Source organism: Bos taurus, chromosome 7, assembly GCF_002263795.3.
Source record: "Bos taurus isolate L1 Dominette 01449 registration number 42190680 breed Hereford chromosome 7, ARS-UCD2.0, whole genome shotgun sequence".
NCBI lineage: Eukaryota > Metazoa > Chordata > Mammalia > Artiodactyla > Bovidae > Bos > Bos taurus.
In genome coordinates, this window is record NC_037334.1 from 3,482,639 (window position 1) to 3,497,652 (window position 15,014).

Below are 15,014 nucleotides of genomic sequence, written 5' to 3' on the forward strand. Positions count from 1 at the left end.
GCTCAGTGTTTGAGGCCAGTCAGTGATGCATGGACATCACTAAGTTGGACAGATGTTAAACCCACAAGCCTGATGCTAAAGGCCAAGTCAAGGATGCCTGAGGTGAACAGCTGGTCACCCCAGCACCCTGGCATTCAAGACCAAGACTTGGAAACCCTGGACAGACAGCTGTTTGACCCAGCAGGCCATGTCTGGGATGCCACAAATTAACAGCTGGTGGACCCAGAAGCCTAATGTATGAGGCTAAGTCTATGACATCCTGGGTCAGATAGGTGGATGATGTGGCAGACCAATGCTAGAGGCCAAGTCTTGGATCCTGGAGGAACAGATGGTCAACCTGACAGCCAGTGCCAGAGGCCAAGTCATCTAGGGGTAGACAGTTGGTTGACCTGGCAGACAGATGCCAAATGCGATATTTGGGAACCCCCAAATGGACAGCTGGTTGACCTGGTAGCCCACTGAGAAACCAAATCCAGGATCCTCTGAACAGATAGCTGGTTGACCAGGCAACCCACTCTTCATGGCCAAGTCTGAGACAACCAAGATGCCTAGGACACAGTTGATACAGCAACCTGACACTGGAAAACAGATATAAAAAGGCTAGAATGTTTGGGATGGACAGCCGATGGAGTCAGTAAATCAATGCTGGTAGCCAATTCTTGGATGCCTTGGAGAGTAAGCTAGTCAACTCAATACTCTTGCCACCCAAAGCCAAGTCTAGGATGCCAGAGGTTGACAGCTGGTGAACCCCAAGACCTGGTGGACAAGGCCAAGTTTCATGATACCCCAAAACTGATAAGTGGTCAATCTGAAATCCTAGCAACCAAGGCCAAGTCTGGGAAATTGGGACACCCTAGACTAATATCTTGGGGAAGGCGATGGCACCCCACTCCAGTACTCTTGCCTGGAAAATCCCATGGATGGAGGAGCCTGGAAGGCTGCAGTCCATGGGGTCGCTGAGGGTCGCACACGACTGAGCGACTTCTCTTTCACTTTTTACTTTTATGCATTGGAGAAGGAAATGGAAACCCACTACAATATTCTTGTCTGGAGAATCCCAGGGACGGGGGAGCCTGGTGGGCGGCCTTCTATGGGGTCGCACAGAGTCGGACATGACTGAAGCAACTTAGCAGCAGCAGCAGACTAATACCTTCAAGAAAATTAGAGATACCAAGGGAACATTTCATGCAAAGATGGGCTCAATAAAGGACACAAATGTTATGGACCTAACAAAAGCAGAAGATATTAAGAAGAGGTGGCAAGAATACACAGAAGAACTGTACGAAAAAGATCTTCACGACCCAGATAATCATGATGGTGTGATCACTCACCTAGAGCCAGACATCCTGGAATGTGAAGTCAAGTGGGCCTTAGAAAGCATCACTACGAACAAAGCTAGTGGAGGTGATGGAATACTGGTTGAGCTATTTCAAATCATGAAAGATGATGCTGTGAAAGTGCTGCACTCAATATGCCAGCAAATTTGGAAAACTCAGCAGTGGCTACAGGACTGGAAAAGGTCAGTTTTCATTCCAATCCCAAAGAAAGGCAATGCCAAAGAATGCTCAAACTACCACACAATTACACTCATTTCACACACTAGTGATCTTGCCTGGAGAATCCCAGGGACGGTGGAGCCTGGTGGGCTGCCGTCTATGGGGTCACACAGAGTTGGACACGACTGAAGTGACTTAGCAGCAGCAGCAGCAGCACACGCTAGTAAAGTAATGCTCAAAATTCTCCAAGCCAGGCTTCAGCAATACGTGAACCGTGAACTTCCAAATGTTCAAGCTGGTTTTAGAAAAGGCAGAGGAACCAGAGATTAAATTGCCAACATCCGCTGGATCATCGAAAAAGCAAGAGAGTTCCAGAAAAACACCTATTTCTGCTTTACTGACTATGCCAAAGTCTTTGACTGTGTGGATCACAATAAACTGTGGAAAATTGAGAAAGAGATGGGAATACCAGACCACCTGCCTTTTGAGAAACCTATATGCAGGTCAGGAAGCAACAGTTAGAACTGGACATGGAAAACAACAGACTGGTTCCAAACAGGAAAAGGAGTACGTCAAGATTGTATATTGTCACCCTGCTTATTTAACTTATATGCAGAGTACATCATGAGAAATGCTGGGCTGGAAGAAGCACAAGTTGGAATCAAGATTGCCAGGAGAAATATCAATAACCTCAGATATGCACATGACACCACCCTTATGGCAGAAAGTGAAGAGGAACTAAAAAGCCTCTTGTTGAAAGTGAAAGAGGAGAGTGAAAAAGTTGACTTAAAGCTCACCATTCAGAAAATTAAGATCATGGCATCTGGTCCCATCACTTCATGGGAAATAGATGGGGAAACAGTGAAAACAGTGGCTGACTTCATTTTGGGGGACTCCAAAATCACTACAGATGGTGATTGCAGCCATGAAATTAAAAGACGCTTACTCCTTGGAAGGAGAGTTATGACCAACCTAGATAGCATATTAAAAAGCAGAGACATTACTTTGCCAACAAAGGTCCATCTAGTCAAAGCTATGGTTTTTCCGGTGGTCATGTATGGATGTGAGAGTTGGACTGTGAAGAAAGCTGAGTGCCGAAGAATTAATGCTTTTGAACTGTGGTGTTGGAGAAGACTCTTGAGAGTCCCTTGGACTGCAAGGAGATCCAACCAGACCATTCTAAAGGAGATCAGTCCTGGGTGTTCATTGGAAGGACTGATGCTAAAGCTGAAACTCCAGTACTTTGGCCACCTCACACGAATAGTTGACTCTTGGAAAAGACCCTGATGCTGGGAGGGACTGGGGGCAGGAGAAGAAGGGGACGACTGCCGGGAGCCAGCATGAGGAACTCCGCCCATGGCAAAGGTCATGAGGAAGGAGGCTCAGCATACACAAAGGCAGGATCGAGCCTCAGGAGTCCCCCTGGAAATTCTCGAGCACCTACCCCCAAAACCAGAGTCTGCCTACTTTACTGCTTTGTGCTCTCACCTACACCTCTGACTTTACGAGGGGCTGTCCCCCACCACCTCTCTCTGAAAAAGAGTTAACTTACAGCTCCAGTTAATAAAGTTCCTGGGCATGACAAGAGTGTTTCAACCTACAAACTCCTTTGGAAATCCTCTAGCCTGCCTGAACAGGTTCTTCTGGCCACACGTGATTGTTCACAGCCTCCCAACCGTGAGAGGCATGAGATGTTCTAAACTGTCTAAATACAGATTCCTTTGAGCAGTTAAAAGATTGATTAGAAATTGTATTGGTGAAGAGTTTTTCACTTGTTGGGCCAATGTTTGCTGCTGAGTTTCCGTATCCCTTACCTACTGTGTCCCTAGGAGTGTATTGATTAATATAATTGGTGTATAGGAATGTAAGCAGTAGCTTTAATGTTTGTAACCTTGGACCCTTGAGTTAATTCTTTTCTTGTTATAGCCCACCACACCTTTGCCCTATAGGAATGCAACTTTATCTAATGCTTTTGGAGGGTGGTGCCTGACTTTAGAATAATCACCTTTAGAGAAAAATAAGTTTTCTGAAGAAGGGTTATAAAATGTCAACAGGCCCCCTGGCCAGAAGATGATGTAAATCACCTAAACTTTGCATATGATAAGTTTGAAAGCCTGGCTTCGATAAGGATCAAGGACTGCTGACCTTCCCCCATTATCCTCTATGCACAACTTAAGGTGTAAAAACTACTTTGGAAAATAAAGTGCGGGCCTTGTTTACCGAAGCTTTGTCTCCCCATGTCATTCTTTCTCTCACCTTCTGGCTGAATTCCCATCTGGAGTGTGGAGGCTCATCAAGCCTACTAATTATGCCTGAGCTTCTAAGATCTGACCAGGGAGGCCCTAGTGTCTCCTCTCCTTCGGGAGAATGGGAGGATGCCTGCGGCCTATGTAGGTGAAGCAAATTCCTTGTCTTGGAATTTTATTAGCTTTCCACGTAAACCAAATTATTCAGCCTCTTTTCTCCACTGAATTTTCTCACTGAGCTATCCTTACTTAACCACTCTTTATATCTTTAATTAACGCTTAATTGATCTATTGTTTCCTGATCGCCGACGCCGTCCCCACTTCAAATTCCCTGGATCCACCAGGGCTGGACCCTGGCAGATGACAGAGGATGAGATGGCTGGATGGCATCACCGACTCAATGGACATGAGTTTGAGTAAACTCCGGGAGTTGGTGATGGACAGGGAGGCCTGGTGTGCTGCAATTCACGGGGTCGCAAAGAGTCAGACAAGACTGAGCAACTGAACTGAATTGAACTGAGACTAATATCTGGTTGACCCAGAAGCCCAAGTCCAAAGGTTAAGTCTGGGAACCCTGGGATGGACAACTGGTCAACCTGGAAGCCTGATGCCTAAAGCCAAGTCAGAGATGCTATAGGATGCACAGCTGGTTGCAGCCACCTGACACTGGAGGCCAAGTTTAGGGCACTATGGGTGTCACAGATGGTTGACTTGGGAGGCCCAGTTGCATGGGATGGACAGCCAGCCAACCTGGCAGCATGATACTGGAAACCAAGTCCGGTCCCAGCACCCCAGTGGATGAGATCATATCTGGGGTGCTTGGAACAGAAGCTTCTCAACCCAACATCTGGGCACCCAAGACCAAGTCCAAGAAACCCAAGAAGCCTGGCATGGACAATTGATCAATTCAGCAGCTCAATACCTGAGGGTACTTTTGGATCAGAAAGGACAGGTAGCTTGTCAACCAAGTAGTCTGGCACCCAAGACCAACTTCAGAACATTCACAATACCCAGTGTGAACAGCTGGTCTGGTAGCCTAATACTGGAGACCATGGCAAGGATACCCCAGAAGAATGGTGGGTTTATTATAGGGAAGAGCCAATTTTGACTCCATGTTGGATCCATTTCTTTTACTTTAACGTTTGCTTCCCATTGCTTTTGTTCACTACAAGGATACTCTCCATACATAACTGTCTGCCTCAGGGAACCCTGCCCCTCTGCCTGAAAGTTAAACCAGAATGCCTTTGTTTAGGACCCTGTCCATGTGTGGATGGCTCCAGAAAGGAAGAAATTAACGCATCCCCTGCCCAAATCTGGCTATTCCAGGAGATATTTGAAGATAAATGGTCTTTTTACTTTATTTCCTCACCTCCCCCCTTTTCTGTTCTATAAAAGAACCTGGCCTCCAGACCCCGATAAGATGGTTATTTTGAGACATTAGTCTGTCATCTTTTCAGTCTGTCAGCTTTCCGAATAAAGTCATATTCCTTGCCTCAACACTATGTCTCTCACATTTATTGGCCTACTGTTGGTGAGCACAGCAAACTTTGCTTCAGTAACAATAGCAGGTGCTATCCATGACCAGTTCTAAATTCATTGGTCCATCTTTCACTGCAGCTACAGCTGTGATAGTTTTACCTATCTTAGGGGCTTTCCACTTCAAACATCTGCTGCATCTTTTGGTTTTCTAATTTAGGACTCTTTCTGAACCCCCAAGACCTAACCAAACTACAACTCCTGTACTGCAGGAGAGTTAATGCCCAAGAGAAAACCATCAAGTAAGCTGTGCTGTGCTTAGTTGCTCAGTCATGTCTGACTCTTTGTGACCCCATGGACTGTAGCAAGCAATGGGTAGGAGTAGACAAGTAGTTTCCTTTCTTTGAGGTGACAATTCTGAGGTGTATTCCACATGTTAGAGGGTCTCCAGTAGCACTTAGCCCATAGTGATCACAGAAGTAAATAGCAAAATAGTATATGCTTCATTGCCTTCATGCTTTCTCAGTCTCAATCTCCCTGTTCCCTCAGTCTTGTCTCCTTGTATAGCGTTCTGCTTTTGAGGGGAAAAAAGAAGGAAGATGATTCTAGCAAAAAATTAGAAATTACTGAAGCAAACCCCTCATTGAGAGAATAAATAAAACTATAAATAGGGCTTTGAAAAGGATAACAAATTTGATTACAGGAAACAAGGCCAAAGAAAAAGAGAGCAACTAATCAACAAAGGCGGAGAAGGCAATGGCACCCCACTCCAGTACTCTTGCCTGGAAAATCCCATGGATGGAGGAGCCTGGTGGGCTGCAGTCCATGGGGTCGCTAAGAGTCAGACATGACCAAGCGACTTCACTTTCACTTTTCACTTTCATGCATTGGAGAAGGAAATGGCAACCCACTCCAGTGTTCTTGCCTGGAGAATCCCAGGGACAGGGGAGCCTGGTGGGCTGCCGTCTATGGGGTCTCGCAGAGTAGGACACGATTGAAGCGACTTAGCAGCAGCAGCTGCTAAGGAATCAATAAAGGAATAAATAAAGGAATCAATAAAGGAAATCAGAAAGGAAAACCATTAAAGATCCAGTAGTCTTTAAAATATGAGGGCTATGAACAACTTCCTAAAATTGTGAAAATGATTATAAATGGGCAAATTATTGTAAAAATTTAATCAAAGTTGTTAAAATTGAATTTTTTTTCATCATGGCATCCAGTCCCATCACGTCATGGCAAAATAGAAGGAGAAATAATGGAAACAGTGACAGACTTTATTTTCTCAGGCTCCAAAATTACTGCAGATGCTAACTGCTACTGCTGCTGCTGCTAGGTTGCTTCAGTCATGTCCGACTCTGTGCAACCCCTGAGACGGCAGCCCACCAGGCTTCCCCATCCCTGGGATTCTCCAGGCAAGAACACTGGAGTGGGTTGCCATTTCCTTCTCCAATGCGTGAAAGTGAAGTCGCTTGGTCGTGTCCTACTCTTAGCGACCCCATGGACTGCAGCCTACCAGGCTCTTCCGTCCATGGGATTTTCCGGGCAAGAGTACTAGAGTTGGGTGCCATTGCCTTCTCTGGCAGATGCTAACTACAGCCATGAAGTTAAAAGACACTTGCTCCTTGAAAGAAAGGCTATGACCAACCTAGTCTAGTCTAATCTAAGTAGCTAAGTCATGTCCAACTCTTGAGACTCCATGGACTGTAGCCCGCCAGGCTCCTCTGTCCATGAGATTTTCCAGGCAAGAATACTGGAGTGGGTTGCCATTTCCATCTCCAGGGGATTTTCCTGATCCAGAGATCAAACCCGGGTCTCCTGCTCTGCAGGCCAATTCTTTACTAACTGAGCTACAAGAGAAGCCCAACAGCAGCTCCACCTAGACAGCATATTAAAAAGCAGAGACATTACTTTGCTGAGAAAGGTCCATCTAGTCAAAGCTATCATTTTTCTAGTAGTCATGTATGGATGTGAGAGCTGGACCATAAAGAAAGCTGAATGCCAAAGAATTGATGCTTTTGAACTGGGGTGTTGGAGAAGACTCATGAGAGTACATTGGACTGCAAGGAGATCCAATCAGTCAATCCTAAAGGAAATCAGTCCTAGGTGTTCATTGGAAAGGACTGATGCTGAAGCTGAAGTTCCAATACTTCGGCCAACTGATGTGAAGAACTGACTTATTGCGAAAGACCCTGATCCCAGGAAAAATTGAAGGCAGGAGGAGGAGGGGACGACAGAGAATGAGATGGCTGGATGGCATCACTGACTCAGTGGACATGAGTTTGAGCAAGCTCCAGGAGTTGGTAATAGACAGAGAAGCCTGGTGTGCTGCAGTCCATGGGGTCACAAAGAGTCTGACACAACTGAGCAACTAAACTGAACTGACTAAGTAATAAATTTTAAAAAATTCCTTAATTGAAAATTTTACCATTTAGAAAACCCCAGGTCTAGAGAGCTTAAACAGTAAACTATCTAAACACATAAGGAAAAAATATAAATCTGACCAACAGAAATTTTTCTAGGGAATAGAAAAAGAGGGCATATCCCATTTATTTTATGATTACAAGAATTTGGTATCAAAATCCTATCAATGTGACAAAGGAAAAATATAGGCCAATTTTATTCATGAACACAGATACAACAATCCTAATAAAATTATTAGCAAAAGTTTGGCCAAAATGGCAAAGTAGGAAGAGCCTAAGCTCAACTCCTCCTGTAGGCACACCAAAATTACAACTCATTACCAAGCAATTATTGAAGATAAAGATTGAAATTTAGCAGAAAATATTTTCTACAATTAAATATATAACAAAGGAATCAAAACAATACAGGCAAGAAGGGCAGAGTTACAGCCAGAGATTCCAAATTCCAGCTCTGCTCATCAGACAACTTATACTGTCTTTGTTTCCCCCTCCGCTTTTCTTCTGGTACTCAGTGGATGTCTTTATGACTACTCTGACCTCTGCCACTCTGTAAACACACTTACTGGAAGTCTATGTGGTCAGCCCAGGGAGGGGCTTTATTGTCCTGAGAAAGGGTGCAGCAGAGACCTCAGACCTCCCACCCACGTAGGGGTAGTTCACTAAATGGCCTAGAGCTCTCTCTTTGCAGCCATTCTTGACTGGAGTGGTCTCTTTTACCATTAAGCATTTGTCATTGGCATTGTCTTGCCATGGAAGCACTGTCCCAACCAATTCAACAAAGGTTGAGCTAGTACTAACCTCAGAACGCTGCAAACTACTAGGCCCTACAAACCAGAAGTCCAGCACCAGCCCTGAGATTCCAGGTTCCTGCAGACAAAGAGCCCAGAACCCAACTCTTCCCATCAGTAGGCCAGCACCAGCCCCAGGACCTACTTTCACCCACTGGTGAGTTGGCACCAGCCCCAGAATCCCTGAACACTGGGACTTCCCTGGTGGAGTGGTTAAGACCCCGTGTTGCCACTGCAGGGGACACAGGTTTGATCTCTGGTCAGGGAACTAAGATTCTGCATGCTATGCAGCATGGCCAAAAGTTTAAAAAAAGAAATTCCTAAGCCACTAATCCTGTGAAAACCAGCCCAAGGCTACTGCAATCCACAGCTTGCCATGTCAGGACACAGACAAACCTCTAGCAGGGCAGCACCAACCTTGGTATTCCTGTGCCCTGGTCCTGCTCACCAACAGGCTGACAAGAGACCTGGAAATCCCTAGGCCCTGGATCCACCCACACAGCAGGCCAACAACAGCTCCAAAACACCTTGGACCCCTCAAACAGTAGCCCAGAATCCAGCCCCACCCAACCGGTCAGCTAAGACCAGCTTTGAGACCCCCAGGAACCTGAAGTCAGTGACTCTAGGACCTAGCTCTACCCACCAGTGAGCCAGCACTAACTTGGGGACCCACTGGGCCCTGGGTTTAGTCCACAAGCAGGCCAATACCAGCTCCTAGATACCTTAGACCCCTCATCCAGCCAATATTGGATAGAGCTCCACTCACCAGTGGATTATGACTTCCCTGGTGGCTCAGAAGTTAAAGCATCTGCCTACAATGTGGGAGACCCAGGTTTGATCCCTGGGTCAGGAAGTCCCTCTGGAGAAGGAAATGGCAACCCACTCTAGTACTCTCACCTAGAAAATCCCATGGACGGAGGATCATGGTAGGCTGCAGTCCACAGGGTCACAAAGAGTCGGACATGACTGAGCAACCTCACTTTCACCAGTGGATCAGCAATAGCTTTAAGGCACCCAGAAGCCACAGCCAACTGTGTCAGGAACTGGCCTTACCCACCAGCAGGCCAATGCTAGATACAGGAATCCATCCCTAACTACCATTCCAGAACCCAGTCCTGTCCACCAGTGGGTCAGCCTAGCCCTGGAATTCCCTGGGGTTCCACACCCACCTGCTTCATGACCTGATCCCACCAACAAGTGGCAAGCAGCCTCCACACAAGGCAAGTCCTGGCAACCAATTGGAGCAGAGACCAGTCACACCTACCAGATGACCCACAGTAATCTGCCCACCACAATATAAGGACTCATGCAGCCCACATAGGGGGAGCATTAGCTACAGCATTAGCTTTATTGATAAGAGCAGAGTGAGCTGTTTGCACGCACAGGACATCTCCGACAATAGGCCACTTCTCTGTGGTTGGGAAATGTATCAAACTACCATACATACAGAAATAAACTGCAAATTAGGGGAAAAGGTGACGGAGGTGTGCTCTGTGCTAAGTCACATCGGTCATGCTCAATTCTTTGTGACCCTATGGACCATAGCCTGCCAGGCTCCTCTGTATGGGATTCTCCAGACAAGAATTCTACGTGGGTTGCCACATCTACCACCAGGGGATCTTCCTGACCCAGGGATTGAACCCACGTCTCTAATGTCTCCTGCCTTGGCAGGTGGGTTCTTTACCGCTAGTGGCACCACTAACAACATAAAAGCCAGTAATGATTGTAAACATGATCAAAGAACTCAAGAGAAGAATGGATTAAACACAGAAGTTAAAAAGACATGGAAGATATAAAAAGAATCAAGTAGAGCTGAAAAAACACAATAACTGACGTTATCGACAGGAGAACAGAAAATACAGAGGAACAGATGAGTAAGCTTGGAGACAGGGTAATAGAAACCACTGAAACCAAACAGAGAAAATAAAAAAGAAATGAGGACAGTTCCTGAGCCAGGAACTGGTGGCTCAGAGATTAAAGCGTCTGCCTGCAATGCAGGAGACCTGGGTTCGATCCCTGAGTCAGGAAGATCCTCTGGAGAAGGAAATGGCAACCCACTCCAGTATTCTTGCGTGGAGAATCCCATGGATGGAGGAGCATGGTGGGCTACAGTCCACGGGGTCGCAAAGAGTCAGACACGACCAAGCAACTTCACTTCAAGACAACATCAAGCATACTAACGTTCACGTGATAAGGGTCCTAGAAGGAGAAGAGAGAGAGCAAAAGTGGCAAAGAGCATATTTCAAGACATAATAGCTGAAAACTTCTGTAACTTGGGAAAGGAAACAGATATCTGGTCCAGGAGACACAGAAAATCCAAAACAGGATCATCTCAAAAAGGATCACACCAAGACACACTGTAATTAAAATGGCAAAATATTAAATGAAAAGAGAATATTAAAAGCAACAAGGGAAAAAGGAACAAGTCACATACAAGGGAACTCCAATAAAGCTGTCAGCTGATTTCTCAGCAGAAATTCGGCAGGTCAAAAAGAAGTAGACGGTCTTGTAGGTCTTCATAGAACTGTTCAACTTCAGCTTCTTCAGCATTCCTGGTTGGGGCATAGACTTGGATTACTGTGATATTGAATGGTTTGCCTTGGAAACAAACAGAGGTTATTCTATCGTTTTTGAGATTGCATCCAAGTATTGCCTTTTGGACTCTTTTGTTGACTATGATGGCTACTCCATTTCTTCTAAGGGATTCTTCCCCACAGTAGTAGATAGAATGGTCATCTGTGTTAAATTCACCCATTCCAGTCCATTTTAGTTCACTGATTTCTAAAATGTTGATGTTCACTCTTTAAATCCCACATAAATACAGCCAATTGATGTTTGACAAAGAGCAAGGGAAATACAATGGAGCAATGACAGTCTCTTCAACAAATGGTGCTAGAAGAACTGAACATCCACACACGCACAAATAAAATGAATCTAGACACAGATCTTACATCCTTCACAAAAATCAACTCAAAATCAACCTATATGAAAGCGCAAAATGTAAAATTTTAAAAGATAACATAGGAGAAAACCTAGACGACCTTGGGTAAAGTAGTGACTTGAGATACAACACCATAAACATGATCAGTGACAGAAATAATTGTAAAGCTGGACTTCATCACAATTAAAATGTCTGCTCTCGTGGTACAGTGGATAAGAATTCACCTGCCAGTGCAGGAGACACGGGTTCAATCCCTGGCGCAGGAAGATTCCACATTGCACAGAGCAACTATAGCTCACAGGCCACAATTACTGAGCCTGAGTATTGCAACTACTGAAGCATATCTAGAGTCTGTGCTCTGCAACAAGAGGAGCCACCACAGTGAGAAGCCCACACACTGAGATGAAGGGTAGCCCTCACTTGCTGCGCCTAGGGAAAGCCTGCATGCAGCAATGAAGACCTGCTGCTGCTGCTGCTGCTGCTAAGTCACTTCAGTCGTATTCGACTCTGTGCGACCTCATAGACGGCAGCCCACCAGGCTCCCCGTCCCTGGGATTCTCCTGGCAAGAACACTGGAGTGAGTTGCCATTTCCTTCTCCAATGCATGCAAGTGAAAAGTGAAAGTGAAGTTGCTCAGTCGTGTCCAACTCTTAGCGACCCCATGGACTGCAGCCTACCAGGCTCCTCCAGCCATGGGATTTTCCAGGCAAGAGTACTGGAGTGGGGTGCCATTGTCTTCTCTGAATGAAGACCTAGTGTAGCCAAAAATTATATAAATTTTTTAAAAAATGTCTATTCTGTGAAAGGCACCATCAATCTAATGAAAATAAAAGCCATAGACTGAGAGAAAATCTGCAAAAAGCTATATCTGATAAAGGACTTATCAGATATTATCCAAAATATACAAAGACCATTAAAGCTCAGTAGTAGGAAAATAATACGATTTTTTTAAATGGGCCAAAGACTTTTATGGCAAATAAGCATATGAAGATATATGGCAAATAAGCATGTTAAAAGATCATCATATGCTCTACATCACATGTCATTAAGGAAATGCATATTGAAATAACAACGAGATTCCTTCACATGCCTATTAGAATGGCCAAAATCCAGAACACTGACAATACCAAATGCTGTCAAGGATGTGAAGCAAGAGGAAGTCTCATACTTTGCTGAAGGGAATGCAAAATGGGAAGTCACTTTAGAAGACAGTTTAGTAGTTCTTACAAAACGAAACATACTCTTACCATATGATCTAGATGTGAAAGTATTAGTCATTCAGTCATGTTTGACTCTTTGTGACCCCATGGACTGTAGCCCACCAGGCTCCTCTGTCCATGGTGTTTCCCAGGCAAGAATACTGGAGTGGGTTGCCATTTCCTTATTCATATGACCAAAGAGTCATACTCAAAAGAGAATTTGAAAGCTATGTCCACACAAAAACTCACACATGGCCATTTAAAGCAGCTGTATTCATAATTGCCAAAACTCATAAGCAATATAGATGCTCTTCAGTAGGTGAAAAGATAAAAAATATGGTACATTCAAACAATGGAATATCATTCAGCTTTAAAACTCAGTGAACAAAATCAAGTCACAATGAAATCAAGTCACAAAAAGACGCATAGGAAACATAAATGCATATTACAAAAGGAAAGAAGCCAGTTTGAAATGGCTTCATACTGTGTGATATCAACTATACGACATTCTGGAAAAGGCAAAACTATGGAAACAGTAAAAATATCAGTGGTTGCCAGTTAGGGGATAGGGAGGGATGAACAGGCAGAGCACAGAGGATTTAAAGCTGTGAAACTACTCTGTAACCATAGATATGTCATTCACTATATATTTGTTCAAACCTATAGAATATACAAAACCAAGAGTTAACCCTAAAGTAAACTACAGAATTTGAGTAAGTGGGATGTCACTGTAGGTATATCAGCTGTGACAAACATAACACTGGGGCGAATGATGTTGATAATGAGGGAAGCTATGATACATTGGTGTAGAAAATAAATGAAAAATTGTGCTATCTTCCTCTCAATCTTGCTGTGAACCTAAAACTGCTCTTTAATACTTTTTTGTCTTTTTTCACACACACGCAAAAAAAAAAAACCGAGGTGTGGTGGACACAGTGGGAGAAGGAGGATAAGAAGAACTGAGAGAGTAGCACTAACGTGTGGACACTTGTTGTCATTGTTGCTGTTCAGTCACTCAGTCCTGTCTGACTCTTTGCGACCCCATGGATCACAGCACACCAGGTTTTCCTGTCCTTCACCATCGCCTGCAGCTTGCTCCAACTCATGGCCATTGAGTCAGTGATGCCAGGTCTACACTACAATGTGTGAAATAGACAGCTACAGATAGCTAGTAGGAAGCTGCTGTATAGCACAGCGAGCCCAGGCTGTCAGTCTGTGATGGTCTAGAGGGTGGTATCGGGGACAGGTGGTGGAGGCTCAAGAGGGAAGGGATATTATATATATAAATTCAGCTCAGTTCAGTTCACTCGCTCAGTCATGTCCGACTCTTTGCGACCCCATGAATCGCAGCACGCCAGGCCTCCCTGTCCATCACCAACTCCCGGAGTTTACCCAAATTCATGTGTGTTGAGTAGGTGATGCCATCCAGCCATCTCATCCTCTGTCGTCCCCTTCTCCTCTTGCCCCCAATCCCTCCCAGCACCAGAGTCTTTTCCAATGAGTCAACTCTTTGCATGAGGTGGCCAAATTATGGGAGTTTCAGCCTCAGCATCAACCCTTCCAATGAATACCCAGGGCTGATCTCCTTCAGAATGGACTGGTTGGATCTCCTTGCAGTCCAAGGGACTCTCAAGAGTCTTCTCCAGCACCACAGTTCAAAAGCATCAATTCTTCAGTGCTCAACTTTCTTCACAGTCCAACTCTCACATCCATACATGACCACAGGAAAAACCATAGCCTTGACTAGACACACCTTTGTGGGTAAAGTAATATCTCTGCTTTTGAATATTCTATCTAGGTTGGTCATAACTTTCCTTCCAAGGAGTAAGCCTCTTTTAATTTCATGGCTGCAGTCACCATCTGCAGTGATTTTGGAGCCAAAAAAAATAAAAGTCTACCACTGTTTCCACTGTTTCCCCATCTATTTCCCATGAAGTGATGGGACCAGATGCCATGATCTTAGTTTTCTGAATGTTGAGCTTTAAGCCAACTTTTTCACTCTCCACTTTCACTTTCATCAAGAGGCTTTTTAGTTCCTCTTCACTTTCTGCCATAAGGGTGGTGTCATCTGCATATCTGAGGTTATTGATATTTCTCCCGGCAATCTTGATTCCAGCTTGTGCTTCTTCCAGCCCAGCATTTCTCATGATGTACTCTGCATATAAGTTAAATAAGCAGGGTAACAATATACAGCCTTGACGTACTCCTTTTCCTGTTTGGAACCAGTCTGTTGTTCCACGTCCAGTCCTAACTGTTGCTTCCTGACCTGCATATAGGTTTCTCAAGAGGCAGGTCAGGTGGTCTGGTATTCCCATCTCTTTCAGAATTTTCCACTGTTTGTTGTGATCCAGCAGAAGTAGATGTTTTTTCTGGAACTCTCTTGCTTTTTTGATGATCCAGTGGATGTTGGCAATTTGATCTCTGGTTCCTCTGCCTTTTCTAAATCCA